Genomic DNA, 23,284 nt, shown 5'->3' with positions numbered 1-23,284 from the left:
CCCCACCGGCCCTAAGTCACTCCCTCCTCTCTGCTTTGCAGGCCCCAATCGAGAACTCAACTGCCCTGGCTTTCTTCCTGCTTTGCTTAACCTGGTTAACGCCACACTGGGCAGTGAACTTGGCCAAGGTTGTACTCTGAGGTCCATACTCTGTCAGTCCTGGAATGCGTGCCTGAAGGAATCTGTTTGCTCCGAGCCATTCCGTCCCAGAACGAGCTCTGCTCCCTGCCCTTCTCCCCTGCCATTTGTCACCTCCTGCCCTTTCTGTGCTTTGTTTTATTCCCCCCACTAGATTGCAAGCACTCTTGAGAGGAGAAACCTTAGAGGATTTCCCTCTCTATCCCCAAGCCCGGTTGCTTACCCGTGGCAGGAGCTCAATAAATGTTTGTTTAATTGAATTGTAGGGTGTTGTGCTCAGCTAGCTGGTAAACAACCCTATTTAAGGGGTTAACAAATAACACGCGGAGAAGTTCTTCTCCTTTGGGGGCATTTGCATTTTAATGGGAATCTTAAAAACCCGAAGGAAATGTTCTCTAATGGTGGGATTGCCTGCATTGTAGGAAGGCTCATTTTTGGTGGTGCTGGAGAGGGACTCGGGTAAAGTTTTCCAGCCCTGGAGTCCTTCAACTCTTTTGGGACATGGACGCACTTTGAGCAGTCTGGTGAAACCTATGGTTGGAATTATAATTTTAAACACATAGAATGAAATGCACAGCATTGCAAAAATCGTTACAATGAAACATGATCAAAATGCCAAAAGCATCAAATCCGCCATACACTAATATATGTGCTTCTTTATTAGAACATTAATAAAAAGGTCTACTGGCAAATTTAGTAACTACTGTAATTGTGTCATCGGTGATGAGTTTAAGCGATATTTGGGATGTCTGCCACAACTGAAAGGTGATACAAAAATCCCTGTGATTCTATTGGTGAAAAAGTCACGGGTGGTTCATACGGCCTTGATCTATTGCCTGTGTTCCTGTTTGAAGGAAATGATAAGTTCCAGTTAGAAGTTAGTGCAAGTAAACGTATATTTTTTTCCTCCATCCAAAATCCAGCCTTAGTCTCCAGGTAAACCTGGGATTAAGAGACCCTGCTTAGCTGCACAACCCGCCCCCCCACCCCCCCATGTGATGTTGGTAGTGGGTCGTCCTGAAGCCAGGGTCAGTTGGCTGGCCCTGGGCTTCCTTGTCTATACTCCACAGCCTCTATCTGGAGATCCTAGATTCTTTTCTTTTTCCCCCTATATTACACAACCAAGGGCAGTAGTCTAAATTTGTTTCATTTTCACTGGAGACGTGAAAGGAGAAACATAAAAGGATTGTCAGGCTTTGGGGGAGGGAGGGGATCTTTTAGTCCCTAGCCTGGGAGGATCCCTTCCCAAAGTCCTAGGCTTGGGGTGGGGGCCAGAGGAAGAAGGTCATTGTATGTATGTATGTATGTATGTATTTATTTATTTATTTATTTATGAGAGGAGCAAAGAGAGAGAGAGAGAGCCCGCGCGCGCGCGCGCGCGCGCTGCGCGCGAGAGAGAGAGAGAGAGAGAGAGAGAGAGAGAGAATCCCAAGCAGGCTCCATGCTCAGCATGGAGCCCCACACGGGACTCTATCCCACGACCCTAGGATTATGACCTGGGCTGAAATCAAGAGCCCAAAGGGGCACTCACTCAACCGGCTGAGCCAGCCAGCCAGGCGCCCCGGGGTCGCTGCATCCTGGGGAAAGCAGTTGTAGAGTTTCCCTGAAAATCACTGCTGGCTCCTTCTGAAGTCAGAAGTCCACATGGAGGCCAAAGAGCCTGATTCCCGGGGGGTGGTCCAGCATGATATCCACCCCGGGTGTTGGTTAGTGACTAAGTGAAATATCATTGCTCTTGAAACACCACACTCCCTAATGCTGATGTTATTTCTAATTTGGGTGAAAGTGTTTGTGCCGTTCTCTTTTTAGCAGCCAAATGCAGGGAACACGTTCAGTCCATTCCCACTCTCCTTGTGTGTTTTAGTCACGTAGAGACAATTTTCCCCCACATAGACTGACCCTGCCGTTTGCCGTGACTTGGGGCACAGACCTCTGTTCTCCGTGGTGGGGGTGGGGTGCGAGCTTAGGGAATATAAGTAAATTTTAATATTAGTGGGACACCTGGCTACCAGAGTGAGCACCCTATCAACCAAGGCAAAGCATCATCCCTGCCCCGAATGGTAGTGACACCAAAGGTTTTGTCCGCGACACCTTTCTTTCCTCTTGTGTGCCTTTTCCTTGCCACTAATCTGCTTTCTGTCTCTATAGATTTGCCTTTTCCAGGACATTGCGTATAGAGGGGATGATGCAGGCTACAGTCCTTGTGCGCCCGGCTTCTTTCCCTTTGTGTAGCGATTTTGAGGTACAGCCATGTTATAGTGTGTGTCAGTACCCCATTCCTTTTTATTGCTGAGGAACGCACCACATTTTATTTATCCACTCATCGGTTGATAGACACTTGGATTATTTCCGCGTTTTGGCTGTTAGAATAATGCTGCTATAGAACATTCACACACAAGTCTGTGTGGACCTGTTTTTCTTTCCCTTAGCTAGACACCTAGAGGTGGAACGGCTGCTGGGTCATATGGTCAACTTACGTTTAACTTTTTAGGGAACTACCAAACTGTTTTTGAAGGTGGCGGCACCATTTTCCATTTCCCCCAGCAACGTGCTGGAGTTACAGTGCCCCCCCCACCCCATTCTCGCAACACTTGATGTCGCCTGTCTTTTCTTTCATGGCTGCCCCTGGGTGACATGTAATATGTCTCACTGTGGACCAGCGTTGGTTTTGAACTATGCGCCCCCCCTTTCTGACCACAGTGCTCCCCCCACCCCCACCAACCCCGCCACTTCCCCCCATTTTAGGCTAGAAACCAAACTGGAGCTCTTTTCCTTCCTCTTACGTTCACACGCTTCAGCAATGAGCTACTCTAGCCTTCCTCAGGTGGTGCCTTTTCATTCACCTTTATGTTACCCTCTCTGGGTCTGCATCACCTCACACCAAAATTTCTACAGCCTTCCATCTGCTCTCCTGGCCCGCTGTGGGTCTACCTTCCTTCCTGGAGCTGCAGATTGTTAGAAGAGTAACATACAAAGGGTGTGCGTGGATGTGGAACCAGGGGAGCTGTGCCCTCGTCCAGGAATCGCACTTAACTGCCACATGACCTTGTATGAGTTCTGCAACTTATCTGAGCCCAGCCTCCTTCATTAAGTTATTTAACCTCTATGAGCCATGGTTTCTTCATGTGCGAGGTAAGATTGATAATAGAGCCTATCTCATAGGGTTGCCGTAAGCCAACCATACAATCCATGTAAAGCCCTCCGCACAGTGCCAGTGGTATGGGGAACTCGGTGCTGCCTAATATTATTACTTTAAATTTTTTTAATGTTTATTTATCTTTGAGAGAGAAAGAGACAGAGTGTGAGCAGGAGAGGGCAGAGAGAGCGGGAGACACAGAATCTGAAGTAGGCTCCAGGCTCTGAGTTGTCAGTACAGAGCCAGACGTGGGGCTCGAGCTCATGAACCATGAGATTATGACCTGAGCTGAAGTCAGACGCTTAACTGACTGAGCCACTCAGGTGCCCCGTAATATTATTATTTTAATTATTGTTATGACTATTATTATTATTATTCATTATGATGCAGGTTTCTTCCAAACCTAGCACATGGCTATCATAAGGATCAGGTGTGGCTGCGAGTATGAAAAGGCTTTGAAGAATGCCATGCAAATTGCAGTAGTGTTATTTTTACCCAGTTTTTCCTGTGCTCAAGGAGGGAGGCAGGCAGGAAAAGCAGCGGGAACACAGGCTTTGCTGCTGGCCTAGTGTTTGAATCTGAACTGTGTGCTATTTAACAGCCGCGAGGCTTGGCCAAGTCATTCAACCTTACCATTTTGATTTTCTCATCTGTAAAATGGGTATAACTATAAATCACATTCTGGATGATGCTGTAAGGAAGGTGTCTATTCCTTAAGCAGCGTTTGGTAAAGGGTGGCTTTTTCGTTTTTTTAACGGTGTTATCATTCGTGCATGCTTCACTATTGTGTTCTGTGTAATGAACTCCTACCCTAGTTATTCAGTTGCATTTGTCCCTGCACCCAACACCTGCTTTCACCTCAGAATGACTTGGGTTTTAATCTCAGCTCCCACTCGGGTTTCAATCTCAGCTCCCACTTAAACTACATGATTTTAGGATAGTGACTTATCTCTCAAAGTATCTGACCCCTCAACTGTAAAATGGGAACAATAGTTCATGCTTTGTGGGGTCATTGTGTGTATTATAAGAGACGATATAAATATAGTCCTTAGACTATTGCCTGGCACATGCATATACCAAATACTAAGTAAAGGCAGCGGTCGTGTTGGCTTGTAATCACCATTAGTATTATCGTTTTCTGTCCACACATACACTGTTCTCCTTTCAGCCTCTTGCTTGGCTCCTTGTCTCTCCCTCCTGGGTCACTATCCCCACCTAGAACTGCTCAAATCCTATTCAAGGCCTAGTTCAACTTCTGGTGCTGCAGATGATTGCTCCAAACTCTACTCATTGTTTTCCACCCCGCCCCCCGCCACCCACCAAAGTCGAGTTTGTTTCCTGTCTGTCATGTCTGTAACACAATTTAGGAATTAATTATTACTAAACTTTTTGTGTTTTCCCAACTGAACTGTAAGGTTCATGACAAGGACTATTTCTTCACCTTCTACTGAAATTCTCACTCGATTTAATTTGGCACTAAAATGCATATTAAGTGTTAATTTAACTTCTCATTGATAAATAATAACTAAGAAAGCAAACATGTAAAAGTCATTATGAAATTTTAAAACCAGGGTTTTTTTGAATCACCTTTTTTGATAGTGTTCTTCATTGATACAATTCAACTTTGATCCTGAGTGAAATTATTTACTCTGAAACACAGAGCAGAGAAAGTGGAGAGTCCCCAAGTCAAGGTCAGCATTGTCTGTTAAGTTAGTAAAGCTTGTTTTTACTGACACAAATGACCTTGTTTTTGTTTTCACTGTTACATCTTGGCATCTCTGTCCAATCCGACCCTTCCCCTAATCCCAGAGGACTTACTGCCTTCAGAAAGCCCTCTGAGCATCTCCTGGCTTTAATTTTTGGGAAGGTTCTCCAAACTCCAGAATTAGTTTTTCCTTTCTTCTCCACAACATTCCCTCCATACAGTTAACAGTTAAGGAGGGCAGAGGTCTGGCCAGATAAGTTATTAAAATAATTTGTTGTGTTACCCTTCCCAAGGGCTTGGGGAAGGGACATCTTAAATCCAAAGGTATGAATTTCTAATGGCAGAGTTTAAAGGAGTGTGTTAGGAGAGTTGACGAGATCCCAGTGAGGGAGATTTAAATGTGAGAATAAGTGAGGTATTGAGGAGGTAACCTTCTCAGTGCTCCTAAAATCTCCCCCTAAAGCCAGTCCCATTGTGGATAATCCAGAGATGATGAAATGTAGTAATAACCAACATTTACTGGGGACTTACTATGTGCCAGGCACTAGTCCTACATGTCTACATGTGGGCGCTCATTTATTCCTCACACTACCCTGTGAGGAAAATATTAGCATCACTCCACTTTATGAAAGAAAAGACGAAACCCTAGAGAGGTTAAGTAATTTTTCTAAGATCACACAACTCTCTGATGGTGGAATTCAACGCCGGGCAGTCTGATGGAGGGCCCCTCTACCCAGAAATGGCTCTGCTGAATCTTCAGTCTCCCCTTACAAGCATTCTAGGAAATCAGAAGAGCCAACTTTATGAGCAAGACTTAGATACCATCATCATCATCGTCATCCTCGTGGCAGCAGACAAGGTGTGGTGCCATTGTGCGAGGGTGTGCTGCATAGAATGTGGAGAAGACATTGATTTAGCCCCACTGCGGGTCTGAATCAACCTGCCTGCTGCCCCCTTTGGGTAGTCTCAAATGCCTCCACTTCCATGATGCATTTTTTGCTCATCTCACCCAGCCCCCGGATAATATATCTCCTCTGATTGCCATTTTACTTTTTGCCTCTGCTCTGCCACTTATTTATTACTTTCTATCTTGTTTTGTGGTTATTTATATACACTGTCACACAGCTGAGCCGTTGCACATTGCTGAGTCCTTTGCTGGGCTGACTCCTACGCGTTCTTTGAGATTCTGCTCAGGTCTGGTTGCATTCCGTGACTCTCTTGTGTGGATTAGATGCCTCTCTTCTGTGTGCCCTGGACACCTGGTATTTATCCATTTCCTAGCATTTATTATACTTGATTATAAATGTTCACTTGTCAGTATTCTTAACTAGATTGATCCCAGGTACCAACATGAGGGGACTTGTCGTATACTTACTTGAATCTTTGGTGCTTTGCACAATACCTGGCACTTACTGAACCCTTCCCTCCCCCCTTTTTAAATGAATGAATCATCTGTATAAGTCTGATTAGACTTTGAGGACAAAATTTGATACCTGATTCATATTTGTGCACCCCCCCCCAAGATGCCCAGCACTTAGTAGCTGCTCAGTAAATATAGCAATGACTAAATGATTGCAAAACACAGAGAGGTATATGATTTTGTTCTCCAGATATAGGGCAAGACCAGGAACTACCTTAAAAGGTACAGGGTGTTAAAAGTTTGCATATCCATGCTATGTTCTAAAATTGGAGATATAAACACCTTCTATAATGGATGAGAAAGAAAAGAACATTTCTTTTTCTTCATTTTGAAGTTACTTGGTTAGTAAACTGTAGTCCAACGTTCCATCAAACCCAGGTCCAGATGACTCTAAAGGCAATATTGTTCCTGTCACACCACACCATTGAGATCTTAGGGTAGAGGGGGCCTAGTTGGGCCCAGAAGAACCAGTAGGGCTGAAGTAATCAGACAGGAATAGACACTGCATTAACTGTAATATATATAAACAAGTCTTTTAGGAAGACCTATCTGGAAGGAGCATGGAGAACTGACTGACAAGGGGAGAGGCTAGAGGCTGGAATGACTATTTGGAGGCTATTACAGCAGGCCCAAGTTGGGACCAGAAAACAATAAACTGATTTAAGGAGGAATTTGTGGACACTGGTGACTGAGAAGAGATAGATGGATGGAGATTTTGAGTCAGGGTTACGCCAAAGTTTTGAGCATGAGTTAAAGATAGTAAATTCAGAGATGAGACTTAATTTTGAAAGATGGTGAGTTTGTTTTTTGACATGTTGAGTTGATTGTAGATAGGCAGGCTGAGTAGACAGAAATGTAGGATTTAAGCTCAAAGGCCCTAGGATGTGTTGGTCCTCTGCAAAGGGGCAATGGCTGTAGTTAGAAGAGTGAGAGAGGCATCTTACGGAGACTTGGAGAGGGGAAAGATTAAAGAAGCAAGGACTTTAAGGAACATTCACAATTAGGAGACAAAAAGAGGAATTTAAATCAATAAAGGAGACGGACCTCTAGGTATCTATATGAAGGAAGTGAAATCACTGTCTCAAGAGACAGCTGCACCACTAATTACAATAGCCAAGACATGGAAATGATCTAAGTGTCCATCAACGGATGAATGGATTAAAAAATGTGTTATATGTGTACAGTGGTGTATTATTCAGCCATAAAAAAGAAAGAACCCTGCCATTTGCAAAAACGTGTATGAAACTTGAGGGCATTATGCTGAGTAAAATAAGTCAGAGAAAGAGAAATACTGTATGATCTCATTTATATGCAGAATCTAAAAAAAAACCCAAACTTACAAGAACAGAACAGATTGGTGGTTACCAGAGGCAGGAAGTAGGGGGTCGGGGGGAAATGGGTGAAGGTGTTCAAAAGGTACAAACTTCCAGTTGTAAGATGAATCAGTTCTGGGAATGTAGTGACTATAGTCAACAATACTGTATATATTTGAAGTTGCTGAGAGAATAGATCTTAAAAGTTCTTATTACACACAAAAAAATTATAACTATGTGAGGTGATGGATGGTAATTACTCATAGTGTGGTAATCATCTCACAGTACATACATACATCAAAGTATGTTATTGTATACCTTAAACTTATACAATGTTGTGTGTCAATTACATCTCAATAAAATCGGGGGTGTGGTGGGGGAGACAAAATCAGAATAACATTCTATCTTGCGGTTCAAACTATAAGAGATTCAGAAAGGAAATGATATTCATTGGATGCTTTGGGCGATTAGGTTTGGCCATGTTGAAGAGAATTCTAGTAGAACGCTTGGGTTAATTATAGAGGAGGAAAATGGATGGTGAGAATGTAGGTTACCCTTTGGATAAATTGCGAATAAAAAGAAAAGGGAAGAAGAGTGTTGGAGTAAGAAAGATTTTACTGAGATACTAAGGCAAAGGCAAAGTAGATGGAAGAGAAATAACCAAGTAAAAAACTCCTTTAGAGGTGGGGTGAGATGACAAGGTAGGTCTTGCAATGTAGGAGGAGTAGTGGATAAAAATTTGGGATAATTGTTGCAGGAAGTGTTATAGGAGGTGATGACGATACATAGAAGAATTGCCAAGTAAATAGTAACAAAGTTCAGTTGAAGCTCTATCGCCTAAATGTTGACTGGGACCCACTTTCTCGGTTTTGTGGGTTTTTTTCTAATAATGTCTGGCAGCCCAGGAGTGGAAACAAACATTAGGCATTTTCACTATTGGAACAATGGGTGGCCAGGCACTCCAGAAAGGCATCGTGGCACATGAGAGCAACCTGGATGCAAACCATGGAGGTGTGGTCCAGTTGCAGTTCCAGAGAAGCCAGGGAGAGGGTGATTGTGGGAAGTGGGAGGCCTCCAGCTCGGAGGGTGGAAACCCAGGAGAAATAAAATAGGTGTATCTGAAGGGCAGCGTTTCTAGAGGTATGTCTGGGAGAAGAAAATGAAATGAAGTAGTAGAAATACTTAGAATTATTGCTGGGAAAGAGGTGAAGAACAAAATGAAACAGGAAATTAATGGCAATTGAAGAGGAAAAGGGTTGTGGGTCTATAATGGCAGATGTGAAGGACTGGAATGAAGATGAAGAGATTTGGGGAGACATGATTGGAGCACCTAAAACATCCCACGTGTTTCTTGTTAAGCTATGATGGACTGTGGTCCAAAGACTGGGGAAGAAGATCAGCATTTATATTTTATTTTTTAAATGTTTATTTATTTATTTTTGAGAGAGAGAGAGAGAGAGAGAGAGAGAGAGAGAGAGCGCACAAGCAGGGGTGGGGAAGAGAGAGAGAGGGAGAGAGAGAGAGAGAGAGATTCCCACGCAGGCTCCACACCGTCAGCAGGGCTGACTCAGGCCTGACTCAGGGCTGGATCCCCGAGTGAGATCATGACCTGAGCCCAAATCAAGAGACTGGGCACTTAACCGATTGAGCCACCCAGGCACTCCGAGGATCAGCATTTATATATCAGTCATTCGGGGCTCCGGAAGGAAATAGCAGTCTGAAAGTCACAAGGCTTGACCTTTAGATGGCAGACATGAGGTTAGGAGACACAACCACACAGGTCTGAGTACGAAAAACAAAAGGGAAACATCGATGGTAATTTTTCAAAGAATCTGAGCGTCACATCGCAGATCTGTCAGAGCTTTCACAGAGAGGATGCCTCTAATTCCCAGATTGTGGACAGCAGGTTTGTGGTGACAAAGAGCAAGACCCACACTCACATTCAAGTGCCAATGGCCCCAGGTGGAGTGGCCAGAAGGAAGGAGGTGGGAATATTGATTTCTTCCTTACAAAAGAGACACTTAGCCCTAAGTTTTCCCAGTAGGGATGAAGCTCTGAGACTCCCCATTGACTTAAATGGACTGGTGAAAGCTGGGTTAGGGAGATTTGATTCTCCTTCATGGGCACCCTAGCAAAGAAATTGCCTGCTGGGTATTTTATTACAGCATTGGGCAGTAGACTACAAAGGTTAAGACACCATTCCATCCTAACCCTTCATTTTCAGTCACAAATGACTCTCTTGGTAGTATTCCTTTGGGGTTGAAACTTGCCTGTTTTGGTTTGGACAATGGAGTAGATGAATCAGTAAGAAACAGTATAAACAGCAGGAAACTAGACAAACTGAGGGCTTTGACCAAGGCAAGAATTTGTTAGGGCCTCTGAAAACCCTAGCACCAGCTGGCTGAGTGGGCTCAGCCTTTCTGAGTCTTACTTTCAACATCCCGAGGTAGAACTTCATGTTCTCTTCTACAATGATAAATATTAGTAGGAATGAACAACGCTTGGCAGTTAACAGTGCTAAAGAGTGTTGGACTTCAATTCTACTCCCTAAAAATGGGTATAATCTTGGCAAGTCATTAAACGTCTGTGTCTTAGAATTCACCTCTGTAAAACAGAAGGGGGTTCTTTCCAACCCTAAAATTTCAGTCTAAGTTTATCAAGAGCTGGGGGAACAAAAACATTTTGAAAGCGGAATTTATAGGTAAAAAAAAAAAAAAAAGACGGGAGTCAAACTTAAATAAAAGATACTGTGAATAGTTGAAGAACTAACAGGCCAAATTTATACCATCCATGTTTACATCAGAGTCAGTGCTTTATCATCATTATGAGAAGCAAATTTCAAAAAGGAAACAACAACAACAACAAACCCAGGTCTCTTCGGTGTCAAAAGCCTCAATTTTTAACATTGTTAACCATTTGGATTAAAAATGATTTATCTTAGAATTTCAAGAGGAGCAGAAATAGTTTGAAGCTCTTATTTATAGGATGCTTTTAAAAATGATTCCATCATCATCCATTAGTATTTATGTACATACAGCATGCTAGATCTCTATACAGCAAAATAGAATTATTTCTCAAGTGAGATGGAAATGAATGGAAGTTAGAAAATTCAGAAGACAAAAATTCTAGTAAAATAAACTATTTGATAGAATAAATAATATTTTTAAATGCATTTCAATCCCATGTGCAATGCAGGTAATTTAACATTACTATGGAGACTCTAACCTTTCGATTTCATGACTTTTAGCACACGTTATTCTTAATATATTGCTCTGTTACCCTAGTGTTGCACATTTAGTATTCATTTACATTTTTCTTCTGGTTCAGTAAATAATTTGAATTTTGACACATAAAGTTGAGGGCGTAATGCCTAGTGAAACGGTTAAGACTTTTTTGTATGTATTATTGTTATAGTGAGCTTGACTTTGAATAGAAATGATCAGGCCTGGAACACCCCACCCAGGAGCTTATTTTAGTAATGGTTTTCTCTTACAGGTACCTTCTGTAAATCCCTTCTTTCCACCTACGTTTGCAATCCCAAATGTTTCTTGCGTATTCCTGGTTTTAGTTGTCTTTTCACAAGTGCATACCTTACTTTTCCCCCCTGTCTTCTTTTTATAGAGGTTCTCACCTACCTCCAAAACTTGACAGAAAAGCATTTTAATTGTTTCTCATTTGGAATCCTTCAATTGATCTTAGCTTTGTATTGTTGTTTTGTTTTTTTTTTTAATTTTTTTTAACGTTTATTTATTTTTGAGACAGAGAGAGACAGAGCATGAACGGGGGAGGGTCAGAGAGAGGGGGAGACACAGAATCGGAAACAGGCTCCAGGCTCTGAGCTGTCAGCACAGAGCCTGACGCGGGGCTCGAACTCACGGACCATGATATCATGACCTGAGCCGAAGTCAGCCGCTTAACCGACTGAGCCCCCAGGCTCCCCAGCTTTGTATTGTTTAAATATACTATTGTCTTTTTTTCCTTATTTATATCCTTAGTCATAATGGAAGACAAAGAGAAAACATCTTGGTATGAAAAAACAGGTTTTCATAGGATCTAGGCTGGGGAGACACGGAATAGAAACTTACATGGCCACCCAAGACTTCTAAGTGGTTTCCAAAGCTTCATCATTCAGGGTTCTCCTTTACAACCAGCACCATTAGTTAAAAGATTGCCCCAGGGTAGGTTTCCTACTTTGTAGACAGGGAAACTGACTACAGAATTAAGCATCCTGCTTAAAACTATGGGTGGTAGAAGCAAAACCAGAAGAAAATTTATCTATTTCTCTTGGCCATGTTGCCCCTCTTTCTTCAGGGAGACTAGGCAGTACATTGTAACATAGGCAGTCTTCACTTAACTGATTCAGAAAGGCTGTAGGGCCAGTGCACGAAGTTGCAGAGAAACATCTTAGACCAAGATTCTACAAAGCACAAATACAGAGATGTAACAACAGTGTGTTCCCGGGAGGACTGTGGAGTAGACGTGTCTGTAATAACAGTTGGTCACGGCAGCAACGAGGGCCACAAAGATAAAACAGGAGTAGCCTTAATCTGAGCTTTATTCAGCAACATGCGGTCACCAGGATGCCGTCATTTTTCCTTCTGAGAAAAAGTGCAATCTAAGGGGTTACCTTCCCACTGCACAGGGGACAGTGCCGGGATGCCTGGGCTTCGAGTCCTCCAAAGCACAGGCCTCCCGAAAAATCAGGGGAGCGATACTTCGATCAAAAAGCGGTTGTGAAGCCATTCGAGGATCTGGGCATTAAGTCCTCTAGGGCACCAGGTTGCGACGCGCGAGCGGGGCTGGGCTGGGCTGGGCTGGGCCGGACGTGGAAGGAGAGACCCGGCACCAGCCATCGTGTCTGCAGGACCCGGGCGAGAGTCGGCTTTGGAGAGGGTGGGGGAGAGTGCAACCCCAAGAGGGGCCTGCTCCCCTGGGAGGGGAGAAAGCAGGCAACCGCTAATGCAGTGCACAGATTGAGAGGTGAAAACGCGGGACCTGCGCTAGTGGCATCCTGGAGGTGTGAGGGGGTCGCCTTGAAGACTGACGACTAGGCCGGGACCAGGGCAGCAGGGAAGAGTGAGGGAAAGACCCCTTCCTTTGGCAGCTTCCAATTCGTTTCTGTCAAAGATGGCCAAATTCCACGCTGCCCTGCCCCCCTCCGTGCCTTTACTGGTCCCCTGGGGTTGCTCCCCGGTGCTGCAGCAGGCGGTGGGGAGGTCCGGGTGAGTGCGTGCGCGCGGAGGACGGCTCGGGGAAAGAAGAGACCCTCCCCGGCCGCACCTCCCACCCCACCGGCCCTTGGGGAGGTGCTTTCAGTTGAGAAACAGGGCTCTGCCGCTTTAAGGTGGGGAGTAGGCGTCACCTCTGGCCGGGTGACGAACCGGGGCGGGGACCCCATGGGCGTGCCCATGCAAAACAGGAGGTGGTGCTGGCGGTGGGCGGTCCCATAGTAAAATGTTCCGGGGAGGGGCGGGGTCGAGGAGGCGAGGCTACTTGGTGGGCGGGGCGCTGGGGGCGGTGCCTCTCCGGGAAGGCCGGGGAAGGGGAGGAGGAAGCGGCCGGGTTGGTACCATCGCGCGCGTTCCGGGAGGGGGAACAAGTGACATTCCCTTGGAGGGGGGCGGGCCCTTCCCGGCGGCGGGCCCAGCGCCGAGGCGGGGAGGGGCAGTCCCCAGTCCCCCGCCGGGCGGGACGCCGGGGCCGGGGGAGGGGGCACTTCTCCGCTCGCGTCCGAGGCGGGGCCGGCGGTACCTTTCGTGGCGCGGTGCGGCTGGGGGAGGGCCGAGGGGAGGGGGAAGGGGCGGGACCGGGAGGGGGGAGCCGGAAAGGGGGAGGCGCCGGCGGACAATGGAGCCTATGTGTGCCTGCGGGAGTGGGACGGCGCCGCCGCCGCCGCTGCCGCCGCCGGGGGGAGACGCTGCGCCGCCGCTGCCGCTGGCCCCGGCCCCGGCCCCCCGGGGCTGAGAGCCGCCCCGGACCGAAACCTCCTCCCCTACTCCGCTCCTCCTCTCCCCTCCCCCACTCCCGCCGCGGGGGTAAGTGGCACCTCGGGGGGGAGGGGGAGGGGAAGGGCTGGAGTCGGGGGTGTGGGGGGGCCGGGTCCGCGTGTTTTGAGCCGGTTTGGGGGCAGGGGTGGCCACAGCCGCGAAGAGCCGTAGGGGTTGGGGGGGAGGGGAGAAAAGGGGCGGGGGTCGAGGTTGCGGATTTAGTGAGTTGAGTCTGGAGAAACCTGTGGGGGAGGAGGGGGGACGTCCTTTGCCCACCGCTCACTGAGCAGTGGGAAGAGACCGCGGCATCTCTCGATTTTTTAGAGGTTGTGTCCCAAGCAGTGCTCGGAGAGGCTGAACGAGGAGATGGGACGGTCCCAATGTCCGGGGATGGAGGGGCTTTGGAGGGGGGAGATGGAGAGCTAAATAAGGGAATTCGGGTTGAGTTTGGTGGGTCTGTAAGACCCCGGAGGTGGATAGAGAGGTAAAGGGGACTTTGCAGGCCAGTGACTTGTTGAAGGGTGAGGGGAAGTGAAAGCTAAGAAGCATGTATGAGTAGTAAAGGGCTCCAGTAGGTGAGGTGGTGATGTCTAGGTCACTGAGTCATTGTGGGGGTCGTGGACACAACAGTGATTTCCAAAGTGGAGCCCTAGCCATTGACCTTTGAAAGTTGCAAAGACTATTAAGATGTCACTGGTTAGTGTTGGGTGAGCCTGGTGAAATGGAGATATCCTAAGGAGAACAACAGCAGGGTTGGTTATTATGTTCAGAGGGAAGGGCCAGAGGCCTGTAATATTGTCGCTGGGGGCCTTACCTGGTGGCTCCCAAGCCTGAAGGAGGAGGCCTCAAATCTGTCCTCCAAGGGCCCCTGGTCTGTGATAGAGAAGAAGGACTTAGAGCCTAAATTCTAGTCCAGTTAGGGACGAATAAAGTTACTGGACAAGGTAGAGAAATATGCATAAGTATCTCTTGGTGGAGAGAGACTCTAAGGTGGGATGGAATTGGTGCAAAGTTAGTCTTTGGTTAAGGCAAACATGGATTGCTCCCTGGCCGTGACTTCAGTGGGAAAGTGATTTGGTGGCTGTGTAAAGAGATACATTTTGATCAGTGATGTGTGGTGGATAACTAGCATTTGAAATATTCGAGAATTAAGTGTTCGTTCTTAGACCAGAGATTTGGACTCTTGTGCACAGAGCACAAAATGATGAGTCCGAAGTAGCAGGTAGGAAGGATGAGTAGTAAAATAGTTGAGAGGTAGGGCCTGGGAGGGGCAAAAGGTTATGGGTGGGTAACAGTCATGTGTGAGTTTGACTCTGCATGGAGATTTTGCAGCATGATTGCCCTGTTGATTTTGGTTTTTTGTCTTGGTACTAGTGGTTTGGGATTTTAGCAAGAGATTAATGCTACTGTGAATAACGTTTTGGTCCTAAGTACAAATGTAAGAAAGACATGCTTACTAACTATGGAAAAAAGACCCAAGCTATTAAAGACAGAGATGAGTTCATGAAAGGACAAGTTAGATGATGTAAGGATGCTTTGAAGAATGAGGATTCCAGTAATAGGTGGTTTGAATAAAAAGAGAAAATCTAAGGCAAAGTTGGGGCTGGGGTGACATCTCACAGTTTTAGGACCTAGGATCTAAATTGAACCATTATAATGCTATTTTGTAGTAACAGTGTTGAATGTTAGATGATAATAGTTCCACAAGATATGGTAGGTTGGTAAGGAGGTCATTGACTAAAAGGTGAAGGAACGATTCCACACTGGTCTCTTCTTAGAAGGCAAGTTGTATGTAACTTGGCTTTTGAGCTCAGGATCCCTGACCTCGATTTTTAGATGACTAACATAGGTGAAAAAGTACTTATGCACATTAGAATTTGTTCTATGGGATATTTGCCCCATAGCCTTCAGAAGTGTCTGCTGCTGTGAATCAAAAGAAAATGCTCTCTGGCTTATAGGGGGGAAAACGTACAGAGGTTTCACAAGCATTATAACCAACTAAATTATTTGATCATGGTGACTTGGGATGGTGGTTAGAGCCATGAACTTGGAATCAGGAAGCTGGCTTCCCATTGACTTCTGTGACTTTGAACTAATCTCTCATATTTATTCTCCAGTTTTCCCATTGATGAAGTGGGGATCCCACTGCCCTGACCACTCATAACACATTGCATTGCTTAACAAGTGAATGCCTATCTGTAAACTGCTTTGAACACTTCTGAGAATGAGAGATGATGTAGCCCAACTTTTTTCTCACTTCTAAAAGACTGCTCTCTCAGGAACAGACCACTTTCAGCTTTTGTAACAATCATGGCAGCATAGTTGATCGAGGAACAAAAAGGAGTACCTTATGCATCTGTCTTGTTCTATCATCTGGGTTTTGGTTTCCTACTGATTTTTTGAAAGGTGATACCTCTTCTCCATTTACGAGGAAGTTAGAGTGATGACAATCGGAGAATGTAAGGAGAGGTCCCCATGCAGAGTAGGAATGTACATGCTGTGAATGCTCACCTAGACTGATGCCTGCCCTAAATTTGTGTGATCTTGGACATGTTACTTGGCTTCATGGTGCCTTAATTTTCTTCAACTATGAAATATTGTTGGTGGAATAACCCACTTGTCCGTCTGCCTTGGTTGACTGCGCTGTTAGAGTCTATAGAAACTTTTATTTGTCCCAGAACAACTTTATTTGTTCCTAACCTCCTATGTCACACATACACCTTTGGCAGGCTAATGAAATATAGGACCTCTTTTGGGAACTGTGTTTTTAAAATGCATAAAATGAAACACATGGACTTACAAATGACATGGAAACAGTTATCAAAATGTTAATCAGTTATGATATAGTAATACATATGCTTCTTTCTAACACATTAAATAACAAAATGTAGCTGCAGGTCTCACCATACTGTAATTTTGAACTAGTGATGAGTAAATATTGTGTTGAAGTATCTGCAGCAAGTATAATGTGACATGAAAATGTCCTGTGGTTTGTCTTGGTGACAGTCACAGGGTTGCTAATACTATCACGGGTCGTTAGCTCCCTTCACAATTGAAGGCAGTGCTGACTTTTGCTGAAGAGGTGAGTGAGTACAAACGAAGATGGACGTTTCCCCCCAGTAAGTCCACAGCTGCCACCAAGTCTCTCCACAGACCCCATGTGATGCAGTGGGTCCCAGGTTAAGGGCTCCTGCCCTAGACCAGCTGATTTTTGAAAATTAAATGATCTTATGGCCACTCGCGGTTAAAGTTTTGCAGTATTTTTTTCAACATCTCCATCATGCCAAATCCAAGAGCGTAAAGAAGGTATGAAGTAAAAGTTTGTTTTGCAGCCTGTTGGTGACTATTCTTGGTTGTGGAGAAAAGTAAAAACGATGATTAGCATTAGGCTTTCACATCTGGCGGATTTTGTTTTGCGAAACAGCCCCGTCTTCAGGGGGGCGGATTTGGGCTGTGCTGCTCCGTCTCCTTGCATTTTGAGTTTTAGTGGTTTGCCTTCATTCTCCATTTTTGACCTAATTATTTTCTCACTACTCCTTCCAAATACTCTGTTGGCCACAGAGCATTGGGGAATGGGTGGTTTTCTTTGCAGTTGGTGTGAATTGGGGTATGAACTTCTCCATTCTTCTCGTCCCTGTAGGACTCAATGTGGGACTAGCTGGTGTCACTCCACTTTGACCTAAAAATTCCCTTCTGTTTGGGAGGCAGAGCTCATTCTTGGAAAGTTCTTCCGTGTCCCAATGTAGAAGAGAGAGCAGATCGGACATCTCGAAAGGTAAAGAACCTGATGATGAACATGTAACTTCTGCGATTCACTCTGAGTATTTTAGAGTTTTGTTTCTGTTTCTGTAGGGTCTCTTATACCTTCCACTTGTTCATTATTGTAACAGTTCCCAAGGCAAAGGTCATCAAGTCAAATGCAAGTCTAAACTGTAAGTGTAGTCACCTTATACTTTCCTGTGAGCAGGGACCTCTGCAATTGCTCACCTCATGGGAAGGGCAGGTGGGAAGACGTTAAACAGGTGTTTAGCGTGTCTTCATTGGTCTGTGTACATACAAGCCAAAGGTAGCAAAGCTTCAGCCCCAAGCTCATTATAATCCTTGGATCACTCAGTATTTATTGAGTTTCTCTTGGGCATCGGGTGCTGAGATGATGACCCTTTTTCTCAGGGGGCTCTGTGTCTCCACATAACAGGGATACAATTTATAAGGTGTAATAGTGTTGTGACTATGACGCTGAAGGGCCACAGAGGACATGCCTAGGGATAGCTGGGAATCAAGGAGAATTTCACAAAGAAGGGACATCTGTGCTGACATTTTACTTTGGGTGGCCGTCATTCCAAATGATAGTTGAAGTTCCTTTTTGAATGTTTACATTTTGCCAAGACTCTTTAGTTTGGTAGAAATGTTTATTTGCTTGCCTAAGGTTTGTTGGCCTGCAGGGCACTAGAGGCATTTTGACCCTTCGAGTATGAAAACACAACGTTAGTATTTTGTGTGGACCAAGATTTTCTGCACATGCCTATCGCCTAGTTGTCTTTCCCCCACATGTTGGAGAGAGAGTGGTTCTTCCTGTTGTGTACTCTTTCTGCAAGGAAGCCTGTTAGGAGTTGGCATGCCAGAAGTCAAGAATGAGCTAGGAATGGAATCCTGCGGCCTTTTCGTTCCACATTCTAAGTTTGATACTCTGCCTTTTATGGAGCAGTGGTCATAGTGTAGAAATGAAATTTGTTAAACATGACATAGTTGTAATAAACTTGACTTCTTAGAGCAGGAAAGTGGGAAAGGATCATTGGAGGAATGGAAATTGGAATTGTAGAGGTGGTTCTGAGCTTGGTCAGATTAACTTGTGAATTTCTTTACAACACTGTGACCACCTTGTAGAGTCTCCTTTTAAAGATTCCGAGGTAGTGTGGCCTTAGAACAGTCTGGAACTTGGTTCTTCCTTGCAATTTCAGAACTATAAAATCTGGGCAAAGGGGGGAGGCTCAGGGTTCTAATTCTGTTTTACAAGGACTCACACTGGAAATTGTCCTGCTCGACCAGTAGCTTGTTTTATTGACTTACCTAGCTCAAGTCAATGTAGCCTTGTGCCACAGTAGGCACTCAGTCAGAGGAAATCATCTGGCCAGGTCGTTTGGCCCCAAGTTCTCCCGAAAGTATGTGAACCGTGCTTGCTGAACGCTTGTGATGCAGAACCCGGTTGAGAAGGGGGAGGACTGTGCTGCATCGCTCTGTGCCTTTGGCATCATGTCTCCAGTTGTGTGTCTCCCGCCTTCCCAGCCAGCTCTCACTTCTCCCTAATAACAAGGACTGGACAGAAGCAAAAATGGGAGGGGTGTTTTTCTCCTACCAAATGCCCAGAAATTTAAAAAATAGAAACATTGATTTTATTTGCTCTTAGTATTTCACCAGTCGCTGAAAATAAAACGTGCAGTTGGGGAAGAGGCAAAGTCCCAAGGCCTAGGGCCTTGAGATGTCTGCAGATTGGATAACACACTCTTTAAAAAATTGGAAGTTGATTCCCTTTACCTGGGAGGTGACAACAGCCTCTCAATCTAGTATTCTAGAATAAATAGGAAATCTGTTCTTCTCTTAAGGTGTTCAGTGACAACACGATATAGTGGATTTTTTTAAAAAATCCATTTAGGGGCGCCTGGGTGGCTCAGTCAGTTAGCGTCTGACTTCGGCTCAGGTCATGATCTCACAGTTTGTGAGTTCGAGCCCCATGTCGAGCCTGTTTCGGATTCTGTGTCTCCCTCTCTCTCTGCCCCTCCCCAACTTGTGCTCTGTCTCTCGCTCTCAGAAATAAATAAATGTAAAAAAAAAATTTTTTTTTAATCCATTTAGAAGTTTTTCTTCTTCATCCTCATCCAGGTGAGGGTCACCTTTGAGAAAGGGGTTCCCGGACTCCCCCAGCTCCTCACCTCCAGGATGAGCACTGCAGTATCGTGACCCTTGGGGTTTCGGTGAGTAGCCTGATGGATGGTGGCACTAGAGAACCTGGCTGGCTTAGAAAGATGATCTTGGGGAAGAACTTCGGCTTTTGTTCAACAGATATTTTTTGAGCAGACACCTCATGCTGGGTGCTGTAGTAAGCGCTGGGAACACAGAGGTTACCAAACAAATCACCCTTGACCCCTGCCTTCCCTTCCTGAAGAAGAAATCCCGAAGCCGAGATTTCAGGCATTCGGCAAAAATATTCAGACTCCATACGGAGGGTTGTGGTGAGGGAGAGACGTGTCGGGAATGACTCCCGTGTTTCCGGCAAGAACCGACCGGGTGGACGAAAGTGCCATTGACCACAGTGTGGAAGACTGAGGGGCAGGTGCGTTGGGGAGGGATGAAGAGTTCTTCTCCCATCTAGGGAGACGTCAAGGTGGTGGCTGCGTGTGCAGGTCTGCGGGGTGCCAGCTGAGCTGGAGATGGGAAATTGGGAGTCACTGGCTCCGAGAGAGCTTACAGAGTGGGGAGAGAAGAGTGCCGAGGAGCTCTGAGGAGCTCTGAGTCGTAGAGGCTGAGTGGAGAAGGGGCTGGCACAGGGCGCAGGTGGAGAGCGACTGGGGAGGCAGGAGGGAAACCAGGGAAGTGTGGCGGCCTGGCAACCGAGAGGGGAGAGTTCCAAGAAGGAGGTGATCAGCTGGCAGACTAAGAGGTGGAGTCCGATGAGGTTACAAAAGTGGCCAGTGGTGACCTTAAGCAAAACAGTGGTTTCTGTGATCCGGGTGGGGGTGGGGGGTGGAAGTCAGTTTAAAATGGTTAAAGGGTGAACGGCAAGTAAGGAAGGGAAAACCACGTGTCTTGTCAACTCTGTGGAGAGACTTGGCTCTGAGAGGGACTAAGAACATGCTTTGTTTTTCTGTAATTTTTTGGTCTCTGTTCAACGCTGGAAGACATACCACGCACGTGTCTGCGTGGTGGCTGGAAGCACGCAGCAGATAGCGGGGAAGACCCGAGGAGAGAGAGAGAGAGAGAGAGAGAGAGAGAGAGTGAGAGTGCTCGTGGAAAGCTGGAAGGGATGGGGTCTAGACCGCCTGTGGCGGGACTGACCTTTGAGGAAAAGTGGGCTATTTTCTCTGTTTCGATGATAGAGAAGAAGGAGGAGGTGGGTACCGTGAAAACAGGTTTGCAGACTTGGTGGTGAGGACGACGTTACGTCCTGCCTGGTGACTTCTTTTCTCCTTGTTAAGTCCTGGGCAGGACCGTGCCCTGAGAGAGGGGAGGGCGGGGTGGAAGGGGACAGTTGGAGAGGAACAAGATATGAAATGCCATTGGGCAGGATAAGCGAGTGAGCTGGCTAGACAGTGATGGTTGCCGTAGTACCAGTTAACCCAGAGGCTGATACCGTGCCGCCAAGCACTGTCTTCTGGGCACTAGCTCACCTTGTCCACCAAGTCCCCATCTTGACAGTGATGAAGAGCACAGCCGGGGGCCTGGCCGAATGCCAGCTCTCCCACTTACTAGAGTATGACTAACTCGCATATGACTAACTCACGTATGACCCAACTCGCTCCGGCGAACGGCTAAACGTTTCAGAGCCTCAGTTTCCTCACCTCTCAAACAGGTGGGGGTACCTGCCTCCCGGCGCTGTGGTCAGTGACTTAATATGTACAGGCCTTGCCTGAAAGAGTGCCTGATACCTTGTTAGGAAGAATTTTAAATATGAGCTAAGAAGAAAAGGGAGAAGCATTGAATGAATAGATCTTCAAGTTGGAAGCCTGAGTTCTATTGGAGGAAAAAGTCTCTCTGTGGCTGTAATGAATCATCTTCTGTGGAAGACCTTTTCCAGTCCTTAAAATGACAGCTGAGCACCAGCCTGCAAATGTAGGCACCAAAGAGCCAAATTGTAGTCTTTGGAACTATATGATGAGACACTTGGTGGATTCTTTTGCCGGGCTAAGGCTAGGGTGACTGACTTCAGCTACTCCCCTGGCTCATCCAGGGGTTTTGAAAACCCGGGATTTTGTTCCCCGTCAGTCAGGGAGTCCACATGCCTGCTTCAGCCTTCGTGCTGTCTCTCCGCCCATGAGGTCATGGTGAGGAGGTGAAGAGTAGGGTCGATGAAGAGTAGGGTCGGGGAGAACCGATTGCAAACCTGGGAAGAAGCCCTGCACACCGTTCACATGTGCTCCCCCCATTCACCTGTAAAATGCCCATCCATCGAGGCTGAGAAACATGTGAGAATAAGAAACTGTCTTTAGGAGTACTTTGAAGATAAAAGTGTTGTGTGCTCACAGTATTATTATCAGAAATCATCTTTGCTACCAGTTCATCAGAAATGCCTGGCAGACTGGGGCACCTGGGTGGCTCAGTCGGTTAAGCGACTTCGGCTCAGGTCATGATCTTGCAGTTCCAGAGTTCGAGCCCCGCATCAGGCTCTGTGCTGACAGCTCAGAGCCTGGAACCTGCTTCGGATCCTGTTGTCTCCCTCTCTCTCTGCCTCTCCCCTACTTACACTCTGTTTCTCTCTTTCAAACATAAATCAACATTTAAAAAAAATATTTTTTTAAAGATAGGCCTGGCAGATTGAGGCGATTTGATATTTGTAATATGTTTTGAGTTCCTTTGGAGAAAGTGTACCACAAATGCCAGGTGTTTCTGTTCTGGGAGAAGCAGACGGAGTATGTCACTGAGGGTCCGATCACATCTTAGTACATCATGCTGAGTATTATAGACAAGCCAAAGAACTTGAAAACAAGATTCTTGTCTTCAAAGAACATAGTCTTTCTTCATAAGGAGATAAAACATACACATAGGACTATTCAGTATGACATATGATTGAGTGCTAGAATGTGTGATGCAGACAGAAAGTACCAGAAGTTACAGAAGGGGACTATTTGGTGGGAACCACTTTTCTGTTCCTGAGGTAAATGTTTTCTGATGGCTTTGTCCATGCAAGATTCAGTAGCTACTTGTATGTTACCAGGGATTCCTGATGTTTAGTGAGAGGTTACAAAATGGTTTATGATTATGTATGTCAGACTTGACAACCACGATCAATTTTATAGTTCAGACTGAAAAAAAGAAAAAGCTGAAGGTGGTGGGGGCTAAAAGTACAACCTTAAATACCATCAAGACCAAAATGTTTTTTTGGGATGTTTTTCCCCCCGAGGTCGGCATAGAAAACATTCCATACCATTTTCTTCTAGTTGTTTTTCCTGACTTCATCATTTAAAAAGGAAAAAAAAAAAAAAGTAATTGTGTGCACTGAGAACTTCCATAAATTCCTTTTAGCGTCTCAGGTAAAATGCTGGGACTATTGCAGATTTCCAAAGGAAGACATGGATGTTTAACCCTTGACCGTGATCGGACTCGGCGCCAAAACCTGTAACAACTCCCAATCTCCAGTCCGGTTCTGGAGTCCCACAAAGTGTGTGTAAGCGGTAACACCCGAGCTACTTCTGGCTCCCTGTGATTCTTCAGCCACGAGTCCCGCATCTTACATCCTTCTATCTCAGTCCCGGGCCCCTTTGCCAAGCTATCAGAAGTCCCGCCAAGCTATCAGAAGAGAGTAGAGGGGACAGCGGTTACCAGAAAACCATATTGGAACTGCCCTGGAAGGATCAGTGACTGAAAGTGGGTTTT

Source organism: Panthera pardus, unplaced genomic scaffold, assembly GCF_024362965.1.
Source record: "Panthera pardus isolate Hobbes unplaced genomic scaffold, ASM2436296v1 HiC_scaffold_11, whole genome shotgun sequence".
Classification (NCBI taxonomy): domain Eukaryota; kingdom Metazoa; phylum Chordata; class Mammalia; order Carnivora; family Felidae; genus Panthera; species Panthera pardus.
This window is presented reverse-complemented; position numbering follows the sequence as displayed.